At 46.0% G+C, this 6,155-nt stretch overlaps 1 protein-coding gene across 2 annotated transcripts in view; it reads right to left on the reverse strand.

Annotated features, from left to right (window-relative positions):
• The window catches only part of GLCE (glucuronic acid epimerase), a 120,263-nt gene extending 116,818 nt beyond the window's left edge, over nt 1-3,445 (reverse strand). For both annotated transcript variants that reach the window (XM_057544052.1, XM_057544053.1), the window contains exon 1: nt 3,268-3,445. The gene's annotated coding sequence lies outside the window, so the exon portion shown is untranslated. The remainder of the gene's footprint in view (nt 1-3,267) is intronic.
• Between the last annotated feature and the right edge of the window lie 2,710 nt (nt 3,446-6,155).

Raw genomic sequence — 6,155 nt, forward strand, 5'->3', positions numbered from 1 at the left:
TCCAAGGTCAGATGGTTAGCAGCACAGTTAAGCCTGGAATACATGTCTTATGATTTCCTTTCTAGAAATTGGCTTAGTAAGTCACATTTATAATTTCAGAATTTTGAATGATAATCCGAAAGACACTGGTATTGTCATTTTCAGCAGTGTAATAATGAACTATAAAACTATTTTTGTTTCATATGCCTCACAAGAAAAACAACTATTAGGTGTCCATATGTCTGACAAAAAGAAATCCCATCCTGAAATCTGTGCCACGATAAAAACACCTCCTGCCCCGCCACAAAAACCCAACCTATTCTTCTCTAGGGAGTCTAAAAACTTCCTTTTTCAACTCGGGAAACAAATTTGAAATAAGAAAGGCCTAAGATTAACTTATCTTTGTATAATTAAAGATCCAACATCTTTACCATGTTTTAAGATTTAACTTGGGCCTCAGTCTTTTACTTATTCTGTTGTGCTCCTCTCCCCACCCCATTCCTATAATTTTACATACTTGAAATACATTTTTCCTTCACTAGTACACACAGTAGAAGTGGCAACACTGACAAAATGCCTTATAAATAGAGTACATTTCACAAATTTGCATAGTGACCAAAATTTTAATTTTTAGACTTCTCTAATTTACCCTTAAGTAATGTCTGCTCACTAAAATAAATTCAAATAGTATAAAAGCATATATTAATAATTAATAACTCTCTTCCATGCCTTTGCAACTCTCTCCTGAAGAATCCCCCGAACACTTAAAAGTCTGATATTTATCCTTACAGACTTTTTTTATGCTTATATAACAGAAGGTGCTAATCCTCAGAGTCAAAATATATTTAACACTCAAACTCTACTGATCATAATTTAATCTTTATTACTTCAGAAGGTAGATCGTTATCTTGCCTGGTTTCTGGTTAACATGACAGACATCAATTATATTATCATTCAGAGGTTATTTTTTTTTTCAGTGAGCAAAACCCCAACTATCCTGTTTATTTCTTCCTTATCAGCATCTCAACTATTTTATGTATTTATTTTATTTACTTGTTGTCTTTCTCTCTCTCTTGATATAGGTTTCATGAGAGCTGGAATCATTGTGCCTCCATGCTGTGACACCTAGCAGACAATCGAATATTTTTTGACTGATCAGTATGCTTACTTAGAAATTATGAAAGCTGCTTTTTAAAAAGTTACTGACATCTGCTTAATTTTTCATTGGCTTTCAAAAATAATAAGGAAAAAAGATCTGCTTAGAGTTTTTTTGGTTGTGGTTCCAATCAAATGTCTGCTCAACTGATCAGTTTTGATAGTCAAAACTATCTTACAAAAGTCAATCAGGCATTTTGGTTTGATCAGGAATTTATAACCAAAACAAAAACCAAAAAAACTTAAGCTTTTCAGAGAGTTATGCATTGCTATGCAGAATTCCCTTGTTTTTTAAAATGATTACAAAAGTCAAGTACTAAGTAGATTATCACTAATGTTTCTGGTTCTAAGATCAAAAGAAATGTCATTAAAAAAAAAAACTGTCACTAAGAAAAAGAATAAGGCAGGCAAAGTTCTCTGCTTTGGCACACTCAAATTTGTCTGTTTATCCCAAATTACAGAATTACTGTGAGTACAGGTTCCACTGCCTGCCACATCAGACTTCATTTACGGGCCTCTATGATAAAGGAGCTATCTAACCAGGAGAACTGTCAAGCAAAGGAACAGACTTTCTGACTTAAACATAAAAAACAAAAAACAAAAAAACCCCCACATACACATATACACAGGTCATTTTATTTGAATTCCACCTACGTCTGGGCTAGTTACCAACGACTATGCATAGGAGTCAAGACTAAGTGTACCTTTACAATAAAATTGTTAAGCAGGATTCTCTAAAAGAGCTGTTAGCCATGCTTACAGGTCTCAAATGACGTTTCTGCAGAGCTCTAGCTTTGGAACTTCGAATTCCAATGCGTTATTTGGAAGCTGAACTTGAAGTTACCTCTCTCCACAAATGCTTTTCAAAGGGCAGAGAGAAGCCAGAACACACTTCCCAGCACTGCTTGACTGCCTAACACTCGGGCAAGACTTCAGGACAGACCTAATAATGCAGGATCAGCAAAGCAGACCACCTAGGAAAGGAAGCCAAAACCTCACAGCCTTCCCTATCCTCAGCGGCTTCCACGCTGACGCGGAGGACACTCGCCTCCTTAAGAATCTACAGTCTACATGCCCACTTAAGGTGCTGCCTGCCACTCTCCCGCTCCCAGAGCAGGGAGACCAGCACGCCTCCACAGGGATCCCGGGACAGAGAGAAGAAAACTGCAGAACAAACCCACTATTTCTCCAACTAGGCAACAACACGGATCAATCCTTCAACTGAGCATTGAGTAAATCTCATCTAGAAAGACATTTGTTCCAGGATGCTGACCAGCCACAGACTGTGTACTAGGCTGGCTCGGGATGTCACCAGAGTCCCCTTCCCGCCCCGAGCCGACCCAGCGCCTGCAGAGCCGCGCCCTCCCTTCGAGATCTCCCGGGGACCCGCTAACTCGCCCAGTCGCCCCCGAAAAGACTGGAGGCCGTGCCAAGTTACCGCCCCCCTCTGGGCAAAGCAGAAACCCCAATAAAGACGCTGGTCTCCGCTGTAAACCCTTCCGCCCCCAGCAGCCCACCAAGGCGGTCCCGGCCCCTGCAGGACGCAGATACATAGCCCTCTCGCCCGGAGACCCCGATAAACAGACGGAACCCCAATACACTGCTTCTTTATCCCAGGAAGGCGAAACGAGACGCCCACTCTCGCTCAAAGGACCCCCAAGACCCCATGGATCTGCCCCTTCAGAGACCTAGGACCTTGCTAAACTGAATCCTCTGCCCCCAAAGAGCCTGAGACCGCGATAAAAGGACCCCTTGTCCCGGAACCGCGCTATACCACCTCAAGGAACCGAAGGATCCTGATAAATCTCCTTCGACCCCGAAGACCCGGGACCCAATACGCTGCCAGCCACCAACCCCCCCCAACCCGGAAAAAAACCCCGGACCCCCATTAAACCGCCTCCTCACCCCGAGGAGCCCTGGCACCCGCTACACCGCCCTTGGGCGCCCGCACCCGGATCCCACCCCACCGCCTCCTCGACCCCCGCACTCACGAACCCCTCCAAGCCTCGCGCCCACCAGGCAGCGCCGCGCTGCCCGCGGAGCCGCCCCCGTCGGGAGCCCGCCTGCCCCGGCTGCTCCGTGTCCCCGCTCCCCGACCGCTCCTCAGCGAAGACGAGCTCCGGGCTTCCTCACCTGGGTAGCGTCGGAGGGCAAGAGGACCGGGGAGCCCTCAGGAAGAGAAGGAGGCGGCAGAGAAGGGGCTGCCCAGGCCTGCGTCTGCCGCAGCTCCAACCCCTCCGCGAGGAAGCGCTTCTGTGAGGAGAGCCCTCCCGCTCCGCGCGCAGCCGGGAGACGGAGCCACAGCCGTGCCCACCGCTCTTCCCGCGAGATTCTAGCCACAGCGAGGGGCGGGGCCACAGCGAGGGGCGGGGCCACAGCGAGGGGCGGTGGCAGAGGATCGAGTGACAACCGCGAGAGCCTGTCTGCGGCGGGGCAGGAGGCGGGACTTGGAGCCTAATATTACCAATCGTAAAATAGGAAAGGTAATTCGCCTACCGCTTCTCTTTTCCGTCGCCCCTCATCAATAAACTAGGCAAAAGGAGCAGTGACGTTAAGTAGTCAGGGGCAGAGGGAAGGTATCTTGGATGGAGAGTTTTGGCTTGTGTCTGGTCCTGGTCAGCCTCCGTAGATATACCTGGTTAGGGAAGAAGGTGGTTTTCACACCGCCGTGGACTGGGGCGCTGTTACCCTCGGTTACCGCGCGGCCTGAAGTGCTCAAGAGGTTCGCCTCTTCCTGGTTGAAGGCGCACCCTCCTCGGGTTACCCAGGTCTAAACCTGTTTTACCCCCATCGGGGCCTCTCCTCCCTCTCCACCTCAAACAGGGAGCCATTGTTGAGATGCCAGTGTTTTCCCAACCCCTACTAGGGACGTCTGGTCTGACAAAGGACACCCTTCTGACTCGTGTTTATTTCTACTGAAAGCCTTCTAGAAGAGTAAAAAGTAAATCTCAGTCACCATTATAACAAGTTCCGAAATTAAATGAAAAGTTGTATCTCTGTGGACCCCAGTGTCTGGCACACGCAGGGCACTGAATAAATGTAAAAGGAATGACTGAACAATGTGGTATTTAAATACAGTCCTCTCTCAGTATCCTGGGGTATTGGTTCCAGGACCCCTGCAGATACTAAAATAGTGGATGCTCAATTCCCTTATGTAAAATGGCTGTAGTATTTGCATATAACCTACCTCCCATATCCTTTAAATCATCTCTGGATTATTTATAATACCTAATACAATGTAAATACTATGTATATAGTTGCTGGTGCAACTTTTTAGAACTTTCTGGAATTTTTTTCCCTGAATACCATGATTGGTTGAATCCACAGATATGGTGGCCAACTATGTATGAAATCTGAACCCACTCCAGAAAATTCGGGCTTTCCTAGCCTTTCCTGTACAATGACAGCCAACTTTTTTCACCCTTAAGCCCAGTCTCTTCATTATTATGCCTATCCTATAGCCTTCATTCGTTCCTTGTCCCACAGCAAGAAGTGTCCTTTCTCCTCATCAAGGTTAATCCCTGCACCTGTGCACTGGATCACAGCCATTCCCAGATTTTGATGAATCAACTATCGTTTCCTTGTTATCAATTTTCCCCTCTAATCTAGCTCTTTTCTCCCACACAGTCTCCTCCATGCTTTGAACAGAACAAAACAACTAACCTCCTCCACCCTTTCAAACTACTCTACCTCCTTTCTTCTCAGAATCAGTGCTTAAGAGACATGAAACTGTATTTGCTGTCTTTACTTTCTCATCTCTTATTTTCCCCACTGCAATGCTGCTTACACCCACACAATGGGCTGATCTCTCAGTGATCACAAAAGACCTCTTTCCTCTTTCTATTTTGGGGGCTCTTTCCCAATGACCATGTTGCAGCCTTTTGACAATGCCAGCCATCTCCTCCTTTGGTACCTGCCTAACTACTTTCTCCAGATTCTCTAGCTACTCTTCTGATTTTTTTTTTTTTTAATCCTCTTTCCTCATTCGAAAACTGTTGCATATTGGCATCTCCTTATCTTATAGCCATGCCTTGTGCGTAATAAGAAAAATGGTTTCCACACATGGTTCCACCCTTTGAGTGTCAATAAGTTGCTCAGACAAAGCTGTTAGAAGAATTCAGAGGGAGGAGACATGATTATGAGGCTGGGTCTTAAAACAGTAGTTGGCCCATACAAATGCAGAGCAGAAACAGAGGCTTTTCAGAGAAAAAAAATAGAGTGAACCTGAGCACAGAGGAAAGGATGTAGGCCGAGCCTGGCTATGGATTCACCAGATTGGTCTACAGAGGATTCCTGCAGAAGAGCAATAAAAGGTAAGTTTAGAGAAGAACCCATAGTAAAAGGCCTTAAAAACCAGGCCAAGTTGATTCAACTTGATTCTGTATCAAATGGGAAGCCAGAGCCAACCCTAGCATTTGTAGGGCCCACAAAAGGCTACACATAGAGTTCCACATATCAAATGTCTAAATATTCATAAAAGTTATAAAACAAGCTAACAAACTGTGAAGTTAAAAAAGATATCCTTTTGCTTTGACAAATTTTCCTAACAACTTGGAAGGCCAGGTTCGAACTTAGGGTTCTGGGACTTTTCAGAGTTCCCTGCTTGGAACAGAGAGAGCTGGCCCACACACAGAGCAGTCTTCCCCCCTTTTCTTCCCACAGCCAGTTCACCCCCCACTCTATGGGTACCCCAGCCCACATGTCCAAGCTCCGTTCCCACTTTTCCCTCTACAAAACTATAATTTCTTAGCCACTCCACAAGTCCAGGAGTTTATATTTCAGGCTCTAGGGGGGAAGCCCACAAAGGCCCTGGAAGTGGGCTCATGGTCATTGGGGTAAAGAATTTTGGCTTCCAATACCTGGAGCGAGGTCTGAAGGGGTGAAGTCAGCTTCAGGTGGGCATATTCCTTTGGTTTGATGGATTCCCGTCCCACGTAGGAGTGCAGCTGGAGAAGGGCCAGAGCAGAGCCCCTTAAAGGTAGGCCCCTCTCACCTGCATCTAAGGTGGTAGCAGGTAGCAG

Source organism: Balaenoptera acutorostrata, chromosome 3, assembly GCF_949987535.1.
Source record: "Balaenoptera acutorostrata chromosome 3, mBalAcu1.1, whole genome shotgun sequence".
NCBI classification, from domain to species: domain Eukaryota; kingdom Metazoa; phylum Chordata; class Mammalia; order Artiodactyla; family Balaenopteridae; genus Balaenoptera; species Balaenoptera acutorostrata.